Source organism: Lactuca sativa, chromosome 8 (genome assembly GCF_002870075.4).
Source record: "Lactuca sativa cultivar Salinas chromosome 8, Lsat_Salinas_v11, whole genome shotgun sequence".
Classification (NCBI taxonomy): Eukaryota; Viridiplantae; Streptophyta; class Magnoliopsida; order Asterales; family Asteraceae; genus Lactuca; species Lactuca sativa.
The window spans coordinates 77,856,837-77,880,164 of record NC_056630.2 but is presented as its reverse complement, the minus strand read 5'-3'; the positions used below and the strand labels follow the sequence as shown (position 1 = coordinate 77,880,164).

General features: G+C 36.4%; 1 long non-coding RNA gene across 7 annotated transcripts; it reads right to left on the bottom strand.

The window, feature by feature from the left end:
* Positions 1-13,317: 13,317 nt before the first annotated feature.
* LOC111895987 (uncharacterized) lies at positions 13,318-17,561 on the bottom strand. Of its 7 annotated transcripts, XR_008225536.1 has the most exons (8): positions 16,637-17,040; positions 16,394-16,545; positions 15,993-16,100; positions 14,349-14,409; positions 14,068-14,257; positions 13,846-13,999; positions 13,523-13,601; positions 13,326-13,380 (listed from the first exon to the last, which is right to left on the bottom strand). It is a non-coding gene; the product is annotated as an uncharacterized LOC111895987 (long non-coding RNA). The 7 variants fall into 7 exon arrangements; XR_008225535.1 differs by having other exon boundaries at positions 13,318-13,380; positions 13,523-13,999; XR_008225533.1 differs by lacking the exon at positions 13,326-13,380 and adding an exon at positions 17,369-17,561 and having other exon boundaries at positions 13,411-13,999; positions 16,637-16,704.
* Positions 17,562-23,328: the final 5,767 nt, after the last annotated feature.

Sequence of the window (23,328 nt, the reverse complement as noted above, 5' to 3'; positions counted from 1 at the left end):
ATCCTATAGACCCAATAAAGTCTAAACAATGGATGAAAGAAAACATAAAATAAATCGACCCGACCACTATCATCACAGTTAAACCTATGAAATACAGTCTACTATAAAAATGTCATTCTATTTGAGTAGACACACAAATACAAATCACATGCATAATTTACAAAGAAAATAAGTTTAAATGTTTTGTGTTGGTTTCAAGGCTTTGGACCATTTTTCGAGCCATGTTATTATTTTAAAGGTTTAGTTTGTAAGTTTGTTATATACTAATTCTTATTTTATATTTTTCTTGGTTTAAGTATTCTTTTAAAACAGTCATTGTATGTTGTGGTTGAAACTTTAATGTAAATTAGATTAGATTCATGTTATCGATCATATGTTATAGAAAGTTATATAGATAATATTTTATAAAATATTATATATATGTTTGTATGTTTGTGTTGTTTCAAAGTAATAATTAATTAAAAATCGTGGATATGCAATATTATCCATAGTATCCATGTAAGTCTCTTTTAAAATGCAAATTGTCTATCTTATTACTTTATATTTTAGTACATGTTTAACATTTTAATTATAATAATAAGTGTCTTTTAAAAGTTTTCTTTTATTTATTATTAATAATAAGTGGTTTTAAAACTAATAACAATAATTATAAATAATAAAATCAAATTATAAAAATCATGGATATGTCATATTATCCATGTAGGTCTCTTTTGAATGCAAATTGTCTATCTTATTAATTTATTATTTAGTGTGTGTTTAACATTTTAATAGTAGTATTAAGTGTTTCTTAAAAGTATTCTTTAACTTAATAATAGTAATAAGTGGTTTAAAACGAAAGAACAATAATTTTAAATGATAATAACATCAATTTATAAATTACATAACGTTAACAACAAATAAATTGTATTTTAAATGAACATTATTATTGAAATTAGAAAATAATCACTTAAGTAAAAATTTAAATTAATCAATCATAACAGTTGTTAAAAATAATATTAAATTGGTAATTGTATTTAATTTTATTAATGAGGAATGTGGGTTGATGTCAATGAATAATATTGTTCAAAATATTATGTCAAAGTTAATGTTAACAACATAACCATTTTAAACATATATTTTTCAATATTTTAACAATATATATGTTGTGCAACGCACGTGAATTCGTCTAGTATACTTATAAATGAAACATTTTTCCTTTCACCACATTCATTTGAAACTCTCATGCATGATTCCTTCACCACATTCATTTGAAATTCCCATGACTTTTTAATTTATTTCTAATAATGATTATAAGTTGGTTCATAAGGTTAAATAAATATCAAACATAAAGTATAATCATATATAAACTACATTTCAATAATAAAAGTGTTGGAATAGTGTCTAAGGCTACAACCATATTAGACAAGTGTTTGACCCGGTTGTGCATGGTCCTTTTGGGTTGCCTTCACCATAGCAACTTGATAGGATGATTTATTAAGAGAGAGTAAATATTATTAATATATTATGAGAATAATATAATGAATAATATATTTGTTATTTGATTAATATAAGTCATAGAATTAATTAGAATTAATTTGGTGACTTAAAGAGATTAATTAAATAAAGGGGTATAAACTGTCAATTGTTTGATAGTTAAGCTTTAGACTGTAAATCCATTTGGATATGGTATGGACGAATTCTAAGAGATTTAGGATAGCTAAAATCGTCCATATGAGTTATCTATGGAATGGATTTGGATAGCCTTAAGAGAAGATTATCCAATTAGGGTTTAGGTTGTAACCCTTAAGGAGTCTACAAGTATAAATAGACCCCATGGCATAGGGAATTCGACACCTCTGATTAAGCAAGAGAACCCTGGTCGAAATTCCTCCCTCTCCTCTCTCCTAAATCATTCTTATTGCTATTGGTGTTTGTAAGCCATTAGAGGAGTGACACTTGTGACTCTAGAAGCTCCAAGACCTCAAGATCAACAAGGAACTCAAAGGTATGATTCTAGATCTATTTCAATGTTGTTATTTAACCTAATTAGTCATTAGAAGTCTTGGATTCAAAAGCATGTTTAGAAGAAAGCCTAGATCCAAGCATTAGGGTTTTGCATGCGCACATAAGAAAGTTCTTATGGCCAAAACCCATCAGTGGTATCAGAGCCTACCTTGGTTTTCTTTAAATTGTTGCTTGATTAACTGAAACAAACCTGCAAAATTCGATTTTTTGGTTTCTGTGTCACTGAGTCGGCGAGTCCCAAGGTGGACTTGGCGAGTAGGCCTGACTCGGCGAGTCCCCTTGTGCACTCGGCGAGTCCAGGCGTCAGGGATGACCAGATTCAGGATTTCTTTGTGTTTATCTTATGGAAACTTACCTTAATCATAATAGATAAACCTAAATCCGATTTTATTATATATATGACTATTATCTTGATCTAGAAAAAGATATTTATCAACTAATTAAATATTTAATTTCCTTATATAATAATTAATTAATTATTTAACTATTTTGGTAATTATCTTTCAAAGAAATCTTGAATAAATCAAATATAGATAATTAGGACATTTATTGTTAATTGGAATTATTTGTTATTTGATCCTCCATGTTTTAAATGTTTAAAACCTACCCTCATGTTTTGAAATTTACTTTGTGATTAAAAGTTTTTTTTAATTTAGACAACTTAAATTTCAAACCCTAGATTTTAAAAAGGTTTTAAAATACAACCCTATACTAATATGATATTACTAGAATAATATATATATATATATATATATATATATATATATATATGTATAACTAAATTCTAGTCTTACCGTTAATAGGCCTCATTCACGAAGCCGATCTATAAGGTGGGTATAAGGTTGCGGCCTATAAAATGGCGCTTAATGGGTGTACACTCACACCCACCTCTTGCTTGATTGGTGGAGGGTCGTTAGCCGAACGGGTAGGATAGGGCAACCTCATTCTCTCATTAAAAGTATAATAAGAAATACAAAGTAACTACACATATTTTTCCAAAATTTCCCAATCCTAGTTACTTTAGGAAAAGTGAATTGATGCAATTCCATGAAATTACACTTTGCACCTTGCTAAGATGTTAGTGGAGCGTGTGTGGTTTACCGGCACACTAATTGGTTCTAAGCGAAGGTGGCAAAGGCTGATTCATTGTTTATCATAGTTCGATGGAGCGTGTGTGGTTTACCGGCACATCGAATAGGTGATTGTTACAATGAAGGCACCATGTGAATTTGCATGGTAATTCACACCCGCTTTGTGATCCTCGGCATCCCAGTCACAAACGAGAGGGGCATATCGAGATTTAAACATGCCATTGAATAGTTTCAATGAATCTTATCCGAACCTAGGAATTCTCAAAAACACTTAGGACTAATAGTTTAAGTTTTGTGATGGAGAATTAGTGAATCGTCATTCACTTACCTTCAATTTATTTGCATGTTAGATTACGGCATCCCTTTTCTAGTATGTAAATGTTATTGTTGGATCCTAGCCCTAATTTTCTTATTGGGCGATAATTAGGGATTCTTATTCTAATCTATCTTTGTCCTTTTCTAATTGTAGATTTCGAACGCAAACAACGCTGCTGCTAGTTCTTTCACGTTGATGAGCCTTTGCCAAAAGGTCACCTTCGATGGAACGAACTTTAGCGAATGGATAAGATACATTCGCACCATTGCTCGCTATGAGGATAAGGAGTATGTCCTCGATGAGAAGCTCGAGAAAATCAACCCCGAAGTTGCTACTCCCGCCGAAATCACCGCCTTTGAAACTCATGAGCGAGATGCAACGAAGGTACATTGCATCATGATCGCCACCATGAACTCCGAATTCCAAAAGTCCTACGAGGACATGTACCCGTACGAGATGCATCAAGACTTATTGGAGAGGTACCACCAAAACGCGAGACAAGAGAGGTACGAGATTTTCACTAACATGATTTCCGCGAAGATGGGTCATGGAGAATCTCTTACCGTGCACTTGCAAAAGATGCAAAGGTATGTCGACCGCCTTCGCAAGTTAAATGTTGACTTCGGTGAGGACTTGGCGATCGACATGGTGCTTCACTCTTTGCCTCCGATGTACAACCAATTTAGGATGACCTACCACATGAACAAAGAAGAGGTCACCCTAAGCAAGCTCCAAGGTCTCTTGAGGGTTGCTGAGAGCAACTTCAAGGACAAGTCTGTTGCACCCACTCCCAATCCGCCCGCTGCTCCTGTCTTGGCTATTGGACAAGGGAAGGGAAAGAAGAGGAAAGCTTCATCGAAGAACTATCGCAAGGTGAAAGCCCGAGATGGTGCCTCTTCTAGTGGGACCAAAGTTGATCCCGCTAAGCCCTGCTCTAACCCGAAGGAGGCAGAGTGCCACCACTGCCACAAGATAGGACATTGGAAGAGAAGCTGCCCGGATTACCTGCAAGCAATCAAAGAAGGAAAGATCAAGCCATCTTTCGCAGGTATATATACAATCAAATCTAACGATTCTAATCATGCTATTTCTTGGGTCCTTGATACTGGTTGTGGTTATCACATTTGTTCTAATGTGCAGGGACTAAGAAGAAGTAGGGATGTGGAGCAAGGAAGGATCAATCTAATCATGGGGAACAGAAGATCGTCGCCTGTGACCAAGATTGGAGTGTATTCCTTAGTGCTTAGGAATAGTTTAGTTTTAGATTTGAACAATTGTTGCTATTCGCCAGAAATGGCAAGAAACATCATTTCATTTCATGGTTTATATAGACAAGGATTTAGATTTTCTTTTAATAATGAGAATGGTTCTATTTTGGCTTATCTAAATGGTGTCTTTTACTTTGAAGCTATACCATGTAATGGAATATATGAAACCGTTATGATTGTTGATAACTTAGGAAATGATGTTTTGAATATTGATTCTTCCACTAGTATGGATAAAGCATCCTTGTGGCATTGTCGTCTTGGACATGTCAACAAGAAACGCATAGCCCAACTCCAAAAGGATGGAGTGTTGGAGTCATTCGACCTTAGGGAAGATGACACATGCGAGTCTTGTTTCCTTGGAAAGATGACTAAGTCGCCCTTCACAAGTACATGTGAAAGGGGCGAGGGTCTATTGGACCTAATACATACCGATGTGTGTGGACCGTTTAGATCAACCACGAAGGATGGGAACCGCTTCTATGTGACTTTTACCGATGACTATAGTAGATATGGGTATATCTACTTAATCAAGCAAAAGTCAGACACCTTTGAAAAGTTCAAAGAGTTCAAGAATGAAGTGGAGAATCAATTGGGCAGGAAAATCAAGATGCTTCGATCCGATCGAGGAGGAGAGTACCTAAGTCTTGAATTCCACGATTATCTCAAGGAGTGTGGAATAGTTTCACAATTAACGCCTCCTAGGACACCGCAGTTGAATGGTGTGGCAGAAAGGCGTAATCGAACCTTATTGGATATGGTTCGCTCTATGATGAGTCGTGCTTCGCTACCAATCTCTTTTTAGGGGTATGCCTTAGAGACTGCCGCCCATATCCTTAACCGAGTCCCTACTAGGAAGGTTGCCAAAACACCTCACGAGATGTGGACAGGGAAAGCTCCCTCGTTGGCACATATCAAGGTTTGGGGTTGCGAGGCTTTCGTAAGACGAGATACTCACGACAAGCTTGAACCTCGAAGTGAGCGATGTATTTTCATCGGCTACCCGCAAATATCCTTTGGATATCTCTTTTATAGACCGAAGGACAATGTTGTCTTCGTTGCGAGGAGAGGAGTTTTCCGAGAGCGAGAACTCATAAGCCAAGGAGACAGTGGGAGGCAAATCGAACTTGAAGAGATTCAAGAATCGATAGATGAAGGAACCTCTACCGCTGGCGTTCAACCCGAGGAGGAAACTCCGGTTGAACCAATTGACGAATCCTTACCTCTTAGACGTTCCCATAGAGTTAGAGTTCATCCCCAGTTTTATGGCTTTCATATTACTACCGAAGGGGACACGTATATTAGTGATGGTACACTAGTAAACCTTGATGAACCTAATAGCTATAAGGAAGCCATGGCAGGCTCGGAGTCTGTAAATTGGAAAGAGGCAATGGATAGCGAGATCCAATCCATGTATGATAACCAAGTTTGGAATTTGGTTGATCACGTGCCCGGACGCAAGACCGTTGGGTGCAAATGGATCTTCAAGAAGAAGACCGACATGGATGGAAACATACACACATATAAAGCGCGATTGGTCGCAAAGGGCTTTACTCAAACTCCCGGAGTTGACTATGATGAGACCTTCTCACCAGTTGCGAAGATTAAATCTATAAGAGTGATGCTAGCAATTGCCGCGTTTCATGATTATGAGATTTGGCAAATGGATGTCAAGACCGCTTTCCTTAATGGAAAGTTGGCTGAGGATGTTTACATGGCTCAGCCAGAGGGGTTTGTGGATCCGAAGCATCCGGATAGAGTGTGTAAGCTTGAGAAGTCCATTTATGGACTTAAGCAAGCGTCTCGCAGATGGAATCTTTGCTTCGATGAGAAAGTCAAAGAGTTTGGATTTGTACGAAGCGAAGACGAATCTTGTGTATATGTCAAATCCAGTGGGAGTATAGTAAGCTTCCTCGTTCTATATGTCGATGACATTTTACTCATAGGAAACAGCATCCCGACTCTGCAGGAAGTTAAGTCTTGGCTCGGGAAGTGCTTTGCTATGAAGGACCTTGGAGAGGCTTCTTACATTTTGGGAATAAGGATAGTAAGAGAAAGAAGTAAGAGACTAATTGGACTTAGTCAGAATACTTACTTAGAGAAGGTACTAAAACGTTTTAGTATGGAAAACTCAAAGAAGGGAGAACTACCGATACAAAGTAATGCCAAATTGAGTAAGACTCAAAGTCCGAGTACCGAAGCTGAAATAGCAGAAATGAGCCGAGTACCATACGCTTCCGCAGTTGGCTCAATCATGTACGCTATGACTTGTACTCGCCCTGATGTAGCCTTCGCTTTGAGCATGGTTAGCAGATATCAAGGGAATCCTGGCAAAGCACATTGGATTGCGGTGAAAAACATCCTTAAGTACCTTAGGAGGAAGAAGGAATGGTTCTTAGTCCTCGGAGGGAGTGATGACTTGAAGGTGCGAGGGTATAGTGACGCCAGTTTTCAGACCGATAGGGACAACTACCGTTCGCAGTCGGGCTGGGTCTTTACCCTAAATGGAGGAGCAGTGACATGGAAGAGTTCCAAGCAGGAAACCGTAGCTGATTCAACGTGCGAATCAGAGTACATTGCAGCGAGCGAAGCGTCGAAGGAGGCAATATGGCTAAAGAACTTCATCGGTGATCTTGGAGTCGTACCTGCCATAAAGGAGCCCATGGAGATTTTCTGTGATAACGAAGGAGCGGTTGCCTTGACCAAGGAACCGAGGGATCATGGTAGATCAAGACATATCGACAGAAAATATCACTTCATCAGACATCGTGTAGAAGAAGGACAACTCGTAGTGAAGAGGATATCATCAGAAGATAACCCAGCAGATCCGCTTACGAAGGGACTGAGTAGGGTTAAGCACTTGCAGCATGCTAGGAGTATTAGGCTGAAGGATGATATTAGCATAGATTAGATAGTGTTAGAAACGTGTAATAGATAAATGTAATTGACATTTGATGATTAAATAAAGGAGTTTTATTTATGAGTAATGTTACTATCTTATGTTAATTGTTTACCTATTATTTCACTTTGCATGTTTTGACTTCTAGAATAATTGAGTTTATTAGGAATAATCGAATTATTCAAATGGTCTACAATCGTTCATATGTTGGGAGTAGATATGAATGAAGGTTGTCATGAATTGGTGTGTAGAATGTCTAAATGGTGTTAGACATAGCAAAGGATTGCTGCAACGTTCATGAGTGCTTATGAACTAGTTTTGAGCATTGGAATAAACCCGCGCTTGTTGGAATCACCTTATGGAATACGATATAAAAAGTGATCGCAAGACGATAATATCATATAGTCTTAAAACCTAGATATATGGTTTATTATTTGTTAATTGATTGTACATTGATAATACGAAAACGCATCAGTAACTTGGTGTTATAAAACGTATTGTTGTGTATAGTTGGTTAATGAATAAGTAAATGCATATAAGTCGAAGTTTATCTGTAACTTTTATCTAAGAAGGTAAAAGCGATATCTCGGCCGCTCGATGATTTGATTTGACTTATGTGCCGGGCCCGGTCAGAAATGAATTGATGTGTTCGATTAAGTTCTATGTCAAATAAATCAGAGATCGAGAAACCTAAATGCGTGACTAACCATTCCATAGGATTGTCAGCATGATATCTAACAGAGGACTGTACGTTCCCTTATCTAAAGGACAAGATTGATTAATCAGAGTTGACAGCATCTTTGAGAGCTACGATTGCAAACCGAATTGTACTTGTAAATATAGTTACTAGACTTATCCAAGTGGGAGACTGTTGGAATAGTGTCTAAGGCTACAACTATATTAGACAAGTGTTTGACCCGGTTGTGCATGGTCCTTTTGGGTTGCCTTCACCATAGCAACTTGATAGGATGATTTATTAAGAGAGAGTAAATATTATTAATATATTATGAGAATAATATAATGAATAATATATTTGTTATTTGATTAATATAAGTCATAGAATTAATTAGAATTAATTTGGTGACTTAAAGAGATTAATTAAATAAAGGGGTATAAACTGTCAATTGTTTGATAGTTAAGCTTTAGACTGTAAATCCATTTGGATATGGTATGGACGAATTCTAAGAGATTTAGGATAGCTAAAATCATCCATATGAGTTATCTATGGAATGGATTTGGATAGCCTTAAGAGAAGATTATCCAATTAGGGTTTAGGTTGTAACCCTTAAGGAGTCTACAAGTATAAATAGACCCCATGGCATAGGGAATTCGACACCTCTGATTAAGCAAGAGAACCCTGGTCGAAATTCCTCCCTCTCCTCTCTCCTAAATCATTCTTATTGCTATTGGTGTTTGTAAGCCATTAGAGGAGTGACACTTGTGACTCTAGAAGCTCCAAGACCTCAAGATCAACAAGGAACTCAAAGGTATGATTCTAGATCTGTTTCAATGTTGTTATTTAACCTAATTAGTCATTAGAAGTCTTGGATTCAAAAGCATGTTTAGTAGAAAGCGTAGATCCAAGCATTAGGGTTTTGCATGCGCACATAGGAAAGTTCTTATGGCCAAAACCCATCAAAAAGAACATATTTACTTCTAATTATAAAGTTATGTTTTTTAACATTTAACATATTATATTTAATTTATTAGTTTTAATATATTGTTGGATATAAACCATTATCATTTTAAAGCTACAAATTTTGAACAATTTGTATTAAATACTTATATAATTAATTTAAATATAATATTACATGGTCAACTTAAATATAAATATCAGTTTAACTTAAACAATCCAAAGAATCTTTTTTAAATAGTTAAAAATGATAAATTGTAGTGTCTTTCTAATAATGATTATAAGTTGGTTAATAAGGTTAAATAAATATCAAACATACAGCGTAACCACAAATAAATTAAATTTTTAATATTAACATAATATCTTTACTTTTATTTATAAAGTTATGTCATTAACATTTAATATATTATACTTAATTTATTAGATTTAATATGTTGTTGTATGTAAATCATTATCAGTTTAAAGCTATAATTTTTGAACTGTTTGGACAAAATACTTAAATTGTTAATTTAAATATAACATTACAGTGTGAACCTAAATATAAATTCAAGTTCCACTTAAAAAACCCAAAGAATATTTTAGTTAAAAGTAATAAGTTGTATCGCTAAATGCAAAAACTAAATTGTAATATCAGTTTAACTACAATATTTCCTAAAGATATTTTTATAATCGTTAAAAGTTTTAAAATAAATAGCTTATAAAAACTTACAATAACAATAGTTAAAAATAATCTTACATAAATTATTATATTGTTACCTTTAAAATAAAAAAACAATGTTTGATGTTTTAAATAATTATAATGATAGAAATTAAAATGTTAAGCAAATAAATTTTAAAAAATTAATTAACAAAAACAACAATTATAAATAACATTAAACCATATATTATATTTAATTTTATTAATAGTTATGCAGTTATAATAGATGTATATATATTATCATATAATTCAAAATAACCAATATATTATATCAACTTAGTATACGAATTAGTATATAAAATTTAACAACAACGTTATTCTTATATTTTTAAAAAACATATATTTGTAAAGATTTCAACTATATAGATGTTTTTGTGCAACGCGTTGCACCGCATTCATTTGAAACCTCCATGACTTTTCAATTTCTTTCTAATAATTATTATAAATTGGTTAATAATGTTAAAGTAATGCAAAAACTAAATTCTAATCATAAATTAGCTAAACTACAATATTAAAATATCATAATAAAGTGAACTAAAAAACCTTCGGAAATTTCCATTTCCATACTTTTAAGTTTGTTGGCCATGTCATTCATTACCATTACGTGTTCTCGGACACCACCATATCCTTCATATTTAGTTGTGAGCTTTTAAGGATAAGAGTACTAGCATGGCCTTTAGAGGTACCCTTGAATTGCTCCTCAACCGACTTAATATATCCGGTGGCTGTTTTAGAATCAGGAATTGCACCACAGATAACAGATGATATGGAGCTTCTAATGATCATTAGAGACATGCGGTTTGATCACTCCCACTGATCAAAAACACGTTTTTCATCAATAGTGGATTTATCGGTTAAGGGCTTAAGCCATATAAATACCACATTATGGCTCAAACCCTAGCCTCCTTACAGCCCCTCATCCTCAGAAACCCTAGAAACCCTCTCTTACTCCATTCTTGTGTGTGTGTGTGTGTGTGTTTGGACTTTTGAAGCTTGTTTTGGTGAAGTAGAGCTTGGAAGAAGAGAAGAGAAGAGAAGTTGGAGAAGATGAACTTTAGTATCCTGAGCTCAAGGATCTGAGATTACCTCACCTTTTGGCACTAATAGGAGGTATAAAGCTTCCAACTTTCCTCATAAATGCTTAGATCTAGTTTTATGGAGCTTTGGACCTTTTTAGGTCCAAAGAACAGATTTTTATGGTGCAACTTTGTATTTAGGCTTAGGGTTGCCACCCTTAGAGCTAAATGTGTCCCACAAGCAGTAAAGTTTCAATCTTTAGGGCCTATTGATAACCATGCATGAGATCTAGCCATTTCCATGAAGTTAATTGCTATATTCTAAGTTTGGGATCACTTGGTGGGTTGCAAGCCACCAAGTAGTCGACTTTATGGGCTAAGACGTGTTATTGGACTCAGATCTGTAATTTGGACTTAGTGTCTTTAAGGATTAAGCAGTTTTGAAGAAGATGGCTTAACAGAGTAGCACGCTGGGTGTACACGCCAACAAGCGCATCTTACAAGCCATTCAAGAAGTATGTGTAGCGTATAGAGGAGGACGCTCAGCGTACTCTCAGATTTTAGGCTTACGACTTTTGGTCCACGGTTTGGGCCGATCTTTGGGCTTAGCAGTTATTGGGCCAAAATGGGCCATCAAAAATTAGATAATGGACCAAGGACATGGTTGGGATTAAGGAAAGGCCCATTTGAGGAATTGGGCCCAATTTAGAAGATTGGGCCATTAGTGGGTCTTTAGTGGGCCATTAGTGGGCTTAGAAAAGTTAGAAGGGATTAGGCCCAGGTTATGGTCCAAATTAGCTCAGAAGGAAAAATGGTCATTTTTCCCTTCAAAGGATTCTCAGTTTTTGACTAAGTTTTCCTTGTGAATTTATAGTCGGGGAGTCGTTGGAGCAGCCATCGGAGATTTCCTCACTTGAAATATCAACATCCAGCTTGAGAAGTGAGTTATCATTCAGTAGGAACAGGTCTAAGGCACCACGGCCAGCCCGTATATGTGATATGTTAGTATTTGAGTCTGGGCAGGGCCCGAATCTTGTAGTATTATTTGAGTATAGTTATGTGACTGTTTGATAGATATGTTTGTTGTTAGTGTGATACTTGTATGCATGTTAGTAGCGGAGTGTGGGCGGGGCCTGAATCTCCCAGACAGCGGAGTGTTAGGACTAGATAGAATTTACACAACAAATCTGATCTACTAAGCTCTCGCCAACACTCCCCCTCAAGGTGGTGAGTGGATATCAACCATTCCCAGCTTGTCAAGAAAGCTTTCAAATATTCTTCCACACACAACCTTAGTTAGCATATCAGCCAACTGCTCTTTCGATGCAACATGTGGTAACTCCACGGTTCTTTTCTCAAAGTGGTCCTTAATGAAATGCCGGTCAATCTCCACATGCTTTGTTCGATCATGTTGTATAGGATTGTTAGCAATTTTCACAATAGATTCATTATCACAATATAATAACATGGGTGTAATCAATACTATTCCCAAATCCATGAGAATTCTTCTTATCCATAGTAGTTCACATATTCCATGTACAATTCCCCGAAACTCGGCCTCCGCACTTGATCGAGACACTACTTTTTGCTTTTTACTCCTCCATGTCACTAAATTTCCTCCCACAAATGTGAAGTAGCCAGAGGTAGACTTGCCATCCATTCGATCACTACCCCAATCAGTGTCTCACTACAAGAAAAAAGGCCTTTTACGACGCTCATTGCGCGTCGTAAATGTCTCAGACGACGCGCAAATGCGTGTCAAGGAAGGCCATGTCATAAAGATAGACGACGCGCATTTACGACACGCATTTACGACGCGCGGTTACGACACGCAATGCGTATCAAGGAAGGCCCTGTCATAAAGGAAGACGACACGCATTTGCGTGTCGTAACCTTACGACGCGCGTGTTAATGACACGCAATGCGTATCAAGAAAGCCCCTGTCAAGAAAGGCCATGTCATAAATGAAGATGACACACATTTTTGCGTATCGTAATTTTAAATTAAAAAAAAATTATTTATGGATTTACTTATTTTCATATTAAATTTGCATTTTATGTCACATAATGGAAAATAAAATACCATATACAAATAATACAATGCATTGCACAAAAGTTAATGTTATACAAATAATCATTCGAATAGTAGACAAATGTAATACTACAAATAATCATTCCAATAGTAGACAAATGTAAGATTTCAACATTTTTTATATAATTAACTAAATTATTAGCCAAATTTCCTAAAATACCAACATACTTTTCTATGAAGAGCATTAACACTATTCTTTTCCATCAAAAACTTCAAAACCTGCATAATTAATTTAATGTTTAATCAGCTACAGGTCAATAAGGTAGGTTTAAGCAAAAGAGGTTCATAGTAGTAAGATTTTACTTACCACTGTTGTTAATGACATTGAAAGAAGCAGCCCAACAAACACCCCCTCAGAAGGATTATTACTAAATGAAACCACAAACAAAGTTAAAAAGTCAAGTATTTTGTGACAACCCCGGAACCAGGGGCAAGGCTGTTTTTACCCATGGTATGACCTAATACATGATAATAAAGACTTGTTTAACAAAAAGAAAAATGATTTCTCACGTGACATCACTATTAAGAATTGATGAAAGAGGGTACTCCACACTGTATTGCCAACAAGCTTGACACCAACACCTAAAAGCTGGAAAAAACAATAACAGAAATAAAAATAAATGTAAGATTTGAGATAACAGATGCATAATTCACATGTCTACTTTTACCAATTTATTTTATGCAACATATATGCAGCTGACATGAATGAATTATACAACAAGTTAGGAGTAAAATAAGGGATGGTTGCATATTTAGTATGATAAATAAAGAGATTTGTGGCATAAGGGTGCATAAATAATAAAAAGCAAAAAGGAAGAGGAAAGCTGACTTACATAATCAGCAAATTTCTGAATTGGTGCTTTTAACATAATACATAAGAGTGGTCCCGAAGGGATAGCTGGCAGCAAAAAATCTCAGGCAAAAAAAATTCCAGGAGAAAACAGTTAGTACCTCAAAAGCAAAGGTTTTATAGGGTTAGGCATGCACCTGCAAGACATGGACTAAGATTATAAGTGATGTGAATGGGACATAGTAATTAAAGGAATTTTTGTTACCATTGTTCCATGCATAGTGGTTGGGGTAGAGTGTTTTTCCATCACTGTTAACACGGAAGGGTCCAAGTTCTTCCATGGCTCCATATCCAAACAACAAGCATCCTAGCCCAGTAGAATACCTTCATTAATAGTGGTTCGATCTTACTCTAAATTTTGGTGCATTTGGATGATGATCTTTAGAATCTCCATTCTGATTCATGAATATTCTAATTAATTTGGTATTGTAGAATGTAGATTGGTATCTGCATTATTAAAGTTCATATGACTTACTACTGACTCACTTTTCTTTTTTTAATCATTAGCCTTATGCAGCTCTCAAAGCTAGAGAATATCTTGATAAGCCTGCAATACATGAGACAATGGTGAAGGTATGTAGATTATATCTTATATTTCCTACACAAATATAGACAACTATATGCTGATGTCATTATGCAGGTTAGCGCTTATCTGCTTGGAGAATACAACCATCTTTTGGCCAGACGACCTGGGTGTAGCCCAAAGGACATTTTTGTCATTATACATGAGAAGCTTCCTACTGTATCATGAGTATTTCTATTTCTATACATCTATGTTTTCTTTTGTGATCATCATCTATTTTTTTTTTGTTTCTACTGGACTCCAACAATATCTATTCTTTTCTCAACATACGTAAAGATTTTGATGCACTCTCAACCACCAGATCCCGAATTACAAAACCAGATCTGGGCAATATTCAGCAAGTGAGTTTATAATAAATAGGAGCTACACTTTTTTTTTTGTATATGCAAAATTTGATAATATTTAATTTCACACACATTGACAGATATGAAACATGCATTGATACTGAGATACAACAAAGAGCTGTACAGCTATTCATTTTCAATAGCACACTTGCAAAAATTTTAAACTTTTAAAACCCATCTTAGAAGGACTAAAGGTTAGAAAGGAGAAGTAATGAAGCTATGAGTTGAGAAAAGAGTAATCACAGCAAGGTCTCTAAAACAGACCTGCTGTTCAAAATGGATTTACTCCAAAATCTAAAACAGAAACATAGCTTTAACTAAATTTTATAGGAAACTATGATTATTCAGGATTCCAGAACTATAAAGAACTCCTTCTAACTCCAAAGGATGAATTAAATATGAATTTTACAAAAAGGTGTATCACTTCTGTCTCCAACAAGACAGTCAAGTGAGGTTGGCCAATTCTACCCAACTTGTAAGTAGAATTCGTCCATACCAAAATTCAGAGAAGTAAAGGACATACAAATGAAAGTCTCAGAGTTGGAATTGAATGAAAAGCATTTCCCAAGCTCCGGATATAAAATTCACATTGTGGACAATCACAACACTAGTAAAAGCTGGTGACTGCCCACTGATCTGGAGTCTGGATCAATTCTAACCAATTTATAATTGGAAATAACACCCCATCTGCTCCAGATCTTAAATTCATAATATCAGGAACATATAGAAACTTGGAATCACTCTGGATCCTTTTCCAAGCCTTATAAATGATGAAAACAAAATGACATATCAGCACAGACCCGAATCAGACCTAACAGCAAAGATTCCATTCTTGCACATAGATAAAGTCCTTACCAGTGAGGTTGGCCTGCTTAAGAAAGTTAGCCAACTCAATTTGTGAACTTTGGGAACTGGTTTGGGGTCCGTTTGAGTTCTATAGCTCAAGGTATGATTTTTACAATATGACTATAGATCTGATGGAAAACAGAATCATAGGCACTCGTGATTCCGTTTGAGTTCTATAGCTCAAGGTATGATTCAAAGCCCTTTATTTTAAAGACAAAAGATCTCAAATATACATGATAAGGTTTCTCACGAAGTGTGATCTTATGCTTGTTTTCTATATATAATCCAAAGAAACACAACCATTAATTTAACCAAAAGAAACTCAACACAATTTAGATATCATGATTTGTTACTTACCCCTTTTCTGTCGGAAGGACGAGGTGCTAATTCCTTCTTGGTGACAACATGCCCTTTATTTAGACCCACAAAGAGTCCTGTGTTTGGCTGTTTTGGAGCCATTGGAACCTGAAAACATAAACATATATTAGCATAAAGCAACATACACTTCACAACAGTTCATCAACTTAGCCTATGCAGTTTTAATTCAATATGACCTGAAAACCTTACAAGCCTCAGACTACAATCAAAATGCACAATATATATTCTTATTAAACATGAAGATGATTACAAGATATAAATGAGTTTATGCGTGCCAATAAGTTTGTAAACACCAGCAAGCTTATAAGCACATGGAAAGCATCTCGGAACTATAAGAAGATGCGGGATAACTAAAAGTACAATGAGGGAAGAAAAACAACCTGGGCAAGAAGAATTTGAGACCAAGTAAACTTTAGTTGCTGTACATTTTACTTGCTTCTTGAAAGAAACCCCCAAATTCTTAACTCCACACCGGAGGAATATCACGTGATGTACGTCAACGAGGATGTAAGCCTGAAGTGGGCCCTCAATTCTACAATAACAAAAAGTGTATCTTGTTATATGTAACAATATGATGAAAACAATGTAAAAGGGGTTGAGTATTGAGGTGGTTTAGTAAATACTTTGCTTTCCAGACGAGATTCTATCAACTTCAGCTTCTCATCTAATTTAAACATCATCAGAGTTGGTTCTGTAAGAATAATTTCATGCAACAAATGTGATAGTCATACTAATTTAAACATCATCAGATTTGTTTCTATAAGCATGTGTAACTATTAACTCGAGAGTAACAACACAATATACTACTTGTCTTCATTTTCAGATAAGGTGCAATGGCGTTGCTGTTCAAGGTAATATCCAATATTTTTCCTATTTTTAAAATTACTAAATTACCAATATCACTTATTAGTGTGAATTCTATTCATTACCTATGTTAATGTTACAGGATCCAACAAAGATTTCAGCGTATCGTGACAAAAGGTTTCCAGGAACACAATAAGAATATGAACACGCACTCCAAAATTCAACAACCGTATACATTGGCAACATGTCTTTCTACACTACTGAAGAAAAAAATGGGATAAACCTTGTTTAAGAGATTTATCAATTTTTGAATCTAAGAGAAAAATTAATATTAGATCTGGAGGCTAATGAAGTTAAAGCAAAGAAGAACAAGGAAAGTTTTTTTTGGAGATTGTAATATGGCCTTATGATGTCTTCCAAACAGAACCGAGGCAGTTAGCCCAAAAGGGTAACACAGGCTCATGTAACCCACAACTTCATCCAACTCATGCAAGTGGTGCACTTGGATTCATGGGATCTATTAATTGACCTACTTAAAGCTCATTGCATACCTCCCAGAGACTCGTTTATTATCTCTAAATATGATAGACAAACTAAACTTCAAGTCAAGAAACCTGCACAAAAAAGTGAACTTATTTTTATCACAGATTAACACATAAAACCCAATAAACAAAAAGAGAATCAGACCATATAAATTAGATATGAAATAGAACAGATAATGCTCATTAGAGAAAAGGAAGCAAAAGAGAACATTTCTATGAATCTAAAACCTATTTCCACTAACAATTAATCTTAAAAAATGAGAAGCTGGAGAGAGAACTAGCACATACCAAAGAGAATTTTCAACTGGGGAAGGAGAAAAAGAAAAAACAGAAAAAAAAAACAGAAACCCTAACCAACCTTGGTCGTTGAGATGATGGTGGAGCTTTTCCCTTGACGCAAAACCCTCCATGGTATCAAGCTCAATCTCTGTAGCCCTACGATTTGCCATGTCCAAATCTCTCTCATCCTCCAGAGAATCGTCCAACCCAACCGACCTTCATAGCCATTTCTATTGATTTCCAACTTGATATCATAAATTATGTTTCGACATGAGAGCGTGGGGAGGTTTCAAGAAGAACAGAGCAGAAGCAACAACGCAAAAGATAACATTAGGTATCGAGGGATAATTGAGTTTGATTAAAAAGGTTATAAAACTCGTAATAAAGGAAGACAAACCTCTGGAACAAATAAAGAAGTAGAATGTTGATCGTGATTGACCATGGAGTTTCGAGACCTTGACTTTAATGGAGCTACTGTTCTACTTGATATGGAAATCACTCTAAACTGTACCCCTTTGATCAATTTCATGGCCTGGTGACCAAAAAACCTTCGATTTCACTAAGAACCGGAACCCTAGTTCCAACAATAGTCAATTTTTGGTATTTGATTGAGAGAGAGAGAGAGAGAAGAACGATTGAAAGAAGGTAGAGGAGAGCATGGCGGGGTTTTTAATTTTTTCAGAATTTCATTTCCCCCTTTCCCCCACTATTAAAGGATGGAACGCGCGTTCCATTAAAACATATAAAGCGACATCCTTAGACGACGCGCATTTTATTATAGGTGCCCTCCGTGTTTTTTTTAGACACTAATTTAAGGGCGCGCAATAATGCGTGTCTTCTATCCTTAAATTTTTTGAAGAGATGACATTTTTTTAATGTCACTCTCCTTTGCGTAACATAGATCAATGAGCGTCGTATTTTGCGCGTCGTAAAAGGCCTTTTTTCTTGTAGTGTCTATGTAACCTCTTACTTCTAGTTCCTTGTTGCGATCTGTGTTCCTTCCAAAAAATAAGCCTTTTCCAGGAGATGACTTAAGGTACCTTAGTATTCAATTAACAACATTCATGTGTTCTTCTCCTGGAGCATGCATAAAACGACTAACCACGCTCACAGCATACGCAATGTCTGGTCGTGTATGAGCCAAATATATAAGTTTTCCCACAAATTTTTGATACCTTTCTTTGTTTGTTGGAACTTGGTTCTCATTGATTGACAAGGAGTGATTAGTTTCAATAGGAGTATTAACAAGTTTGCAATCTAGCATTCTAGTTTCAGCCAGTAGATCCAATACGTATTTTCGCTGGAAAAGGTTGATTCCTGCTCTTGACCTAGATACTTCAATGCCTAAGAAGTACTTTAGGTGAACTATATCCTTTAACTCGAACTCTGTAGCAAGAACCTTTTGTAACTTGGTTATTTCCTCATGATCGTTTCCAGTTACCACCATGTCATCTACATAAACTATGAGAGCTGTAACCTTATCTTTTCCTCCTTTGACGAAGAGCGTATGGTCAGCATCACTCTTTTTGTATCAAATTTTCTTCATAAAGGTTGAAAACCTCCCAAACCACGCACGAGGAGATTGCTTTAACCCATATAATGCCTTCTTTAACTTGCAAACTCTTCCGTTGCTGTTTGTTCCTGGTGGTGGATCCATATATAACTCTTCCTCCAAGTATCCATTCAAGAAAGCGTTTTTTACATCAAATTGTTTTAAGGGCCAGTCTCTATTCGCTGCAATGGATATCAAAATTCTGATCGTATTCATCTTTGCTACAGGAGCAAATGTATCTCCATAGTCTATGCCATATTTTTGTGTATATCCCTTTGCTACGAGTCTAGCTTTATGCCGGTCTATGTTTCCCTTTTCATCGAGTTTGATGTTATAAATCCACCTACATCCTACTGTTTTCTTGCCTTTAGGAAGATTCACAAGCTCCCATGTCTCATTCTTTTGCAGCGCCTCCATTTCTTCATTCATTACCTTTTTCCACTTTACATCTTTTAGAGCTTCTTGTATATCTCTTGGAATAGTAACAGATGACATTTTTTCTACCCTTAGAGCATGAGTATCTGAAAGCCTGTGGTGTGATACAAAGTTCCCGATGGGGTATTTTGCTTTTGCTTTTAAGTTAGGTACATATTGTCTCTTTGGTTGGCCTCGATTGATCCTCACTGGGTAACGCCTTTTGCTTCCTTCTTCATTCATATCCTGCAAGACAACATCATAATTCCCAGAATTGACATCTGGGATATTAGTAACATCTGGAGTGTTAGTGGTATCAGGTTGTTCCGACTCCAGCTCATGGTTTTCATGGTTTCCGTTTGTACTAGGCTCCGGCTCAATATTAGTACTAGGCGTATCGATATCAATTTGACTTTCGTAATTCCCACATTCACCTTCTTCTTCATCAAAAAACATGGATAGTTCATGAAAGTCATGTGTTTTCACTTCTTCGTTTTTCTCCCCTTGAAGGGAACATTCATGACCAAAGTATGGAATTGTTTCATGAAATGCAACATCACGCATGACATGAACCTTATTTTGGATAAGATCAAAACATATATACCCTTTCTTTGCATCTGCATACCCAAGAAACATGCATCGAACTGACCTTGGCTCCAAATTTCCCACATTTTGGTGAACATATGTGGTACACCCAAATATGCATGGTTCAAGACCATCACTTGTTTGTATTCCTGTAAGGTCACAAAGCTTTGTAGTGGAGGTTTAAAACCTAGTACCTTTGATGGTGTTTGGTTTAAGAGATACGTAGATGATCGTAATGCCTCACCCCAAAATTTTCGAGGTACTTCCATATCAAAGAGAGAGGCTCAAACTATTTCGAGGAGTTGTCTGTTTCTCCCCGCAGCTAGTCCGTTTTGTTGGGGTGACCGAGCACATGAAGTTTGGTGGTGAATCAAGTTCGCCTTACAGAAATTCTTCATTTGATTGTTTATATACTCCCCCCTATTATCGGACTGGAGTATTTGGACTTCCCTCCTGTACACAGTTTTTATAGTATTGTATAGTTCTTCGAAAGCATTGAATACCTCCCCTTTGTGTTTAAGGAGTGATACCCATACCATACGAGTACTTTCGTCAATAAAGGTTACAAAGTACTTTGCACCATCAGGAGTGGGTATAGGAGCAGGACCCCATACATCCGAGTGAATTTTCATAAATAGAACGAAAGTTTTATTATCACTAGAACCATATGAAATTTTCGTGTTTTTTGCTAACTCACAAATACCACACTTGAAATCACTATCCGTTACATTTGAAAATAAATTAGGTTTAAGCTTCCTAAGATAACCAAAAGATAAATGTCCTAGCCTACGATGCTATAACATTGCCACACTTATTTATTTCCACTACTCCTTCATGACATGCTTGACTTTGATGATTTTCTTCAAGATAATACAACCTGCCACACCTAGTACCATAGCCAAGAGTCTGATGAGTTTCCATATCCTAAAAGACACAATCATTTTTTAAAAAAATTACATAACAGTTTAGTGCTTCTGTAATTTGGCTGACGGATAGTAAATTTGAAGACAGTGAGGGAACTACAAGAACACAATCAAGATCCATAGAGTTTGTTTGTAACGCCCTGTTTATTTGAATAAATAAATAAATGTATAGAAGCCCTAAAATTAATAATAATTGAGCAAGGCGTTAATTTTGAGGAGTTAAAGGTCATAATTATAGAAGGTGGGGGTTAAAATGTAAGTTTTGGGTTCGTTTCGTAAATAGTTATGAAGGCAAGGGCTCCGTGGTAATTATTGTGAATTAATTTGAAAAGATTTGAAGGCTTAGGGGGTTGAATGGTAATTTCAGGACCTATTATGAAGAGATTCTTGAAGTCAGGGTCTATTTGGTAAATTTTGGATTTAGTTTGAAAAAGAATTGGCAAGGAGGGGCTGGTTGTGACAAAAGTGTAAGGATGTTTGGTATGTACGTGGGACTTGAACCCGACGGCTTATACCCTCTCGTATGCAGGTTCAGCAGCAAATACCCTAACCCTAAATAATAGAAGCGCCGCCATCCTTATCCCTCCCCTCCTCCAGCCGCCATCACCACCCGACTTCCCTCATGCCTTCCCGATCAGTCGAAGCACCAAGACTCCGAATGACCTCCGGTGACTCACGTTGACGACAAGCTGAAGACTGTCGGATTGCGGGGACGTCGTAACAAGTGAAGGGCAGCGGACTAGTCATCGTCGTGTGCTCGTCATCGCTGGCGGAACGACCATTCGAGTGACGCCGGTTGCTGCCGGCGAAGTCAAGGATTGTTAGGCCGACGTTCGTCCGATGGGAGGTGAGAAATAAAGTCAGTTGCCACCCGCGGTTGTTTTCGGTGGCGAACGAAACCCCCCAGCTCCATCCGCTGCCGCTAGCCCACTCCTGTTTGCTCCGGTCTTCGTTGCCACCCCGAAGGGGCTGTGGTGTTCGCTGTCTCGCTGTTGCTGCTTTTTCCTTCTTCCTCTGCCACTAGCCACTGTGAGAGGTGGCTGTGGGTGTAATTTTGGGTGTGTATTCTTGTGTTATCACGGTTCTAGCAGTTATTAGATTGTATGTGCGTTTTGTTTAGCTGGAATTTCCAAGAACAGCCACTGCCACCACCGTGAGAGGTAGCTGCCGCCAAGCATCGCCGCCAGCCACCATGGTGTGGTTGTGTGTGTAGTTAGCTTAGTTAGTGTGTGTGTGTTAGTTTTGGAGTAAAACATGTAATTGTAATTGATGGGTTTTGGTCATAAGACATCCTATGTGCTCATACAAACCCTAAAGCGTGGATCTAGGTTTCTCTATTGTACATACTTTGAATCCAAGACTATAAACCCTAATTCTAGCATATGGAAATCAGAATTCACATGTAAATAGGTTTAAGAACATACCTTGATTGTTATATAGCAATAACAATCCAATTCCTCCTTGAATTGACCTTGGAAAGCTGAGAGTCACAAGTGTCACTCCTCTAATGGCTTACAAACACCATAAGCAAGTGGAGAAGGTATAAAGAGAGAGGAGGGAGGTTAGAATTCGTCTCTAAGACTTCTTGGGAAGGGATACACGAATTCATGACCCTAGGGGTGTTTATATAGGTGTAGAGATAGGGTTTCAGTCATTATCCTTATCTAGTTGCTTATCCATTAAGCAACCAATAAGATAATCCTTGAATCCTTATCATACTCAAATTCTAAGTGATTATCACCTCAAATTAGTTCACCATATATATAAGATAATCCTTACCTTATTTTGTAACTATCACATAATTACAAATCAGCCCCTCTAGTTTAATTAATTACACTTGATCACAAAATTAATTCTTAATTAATTATTGACCAATATTAATTAAACAAATATGATTTCTCCTTTAATATATTATTCTTATAACATATTAATAAATCATAATAGCCTCTCTCTCTATTTATTTCTCCAATCAAGTTGCTTTGGTGAAGGCAACCCAAAAGGACCATGCATCATCGGGTCAAGTACATACCAAAATAGTTATGGACTTAGACACTAATCCAACAGTCTCCCACTTGGATAAGTCTAATAACTATTCTGCGTATGACTTCGGATCCCGATCTGCAATCGTAGCTTTCCAAAGCCGTTGTCAACTCTGATCCTATCAAAAACGCGTGTCCTTAGATAAGGGATCATATATTCCTCCATTCTAGATATCA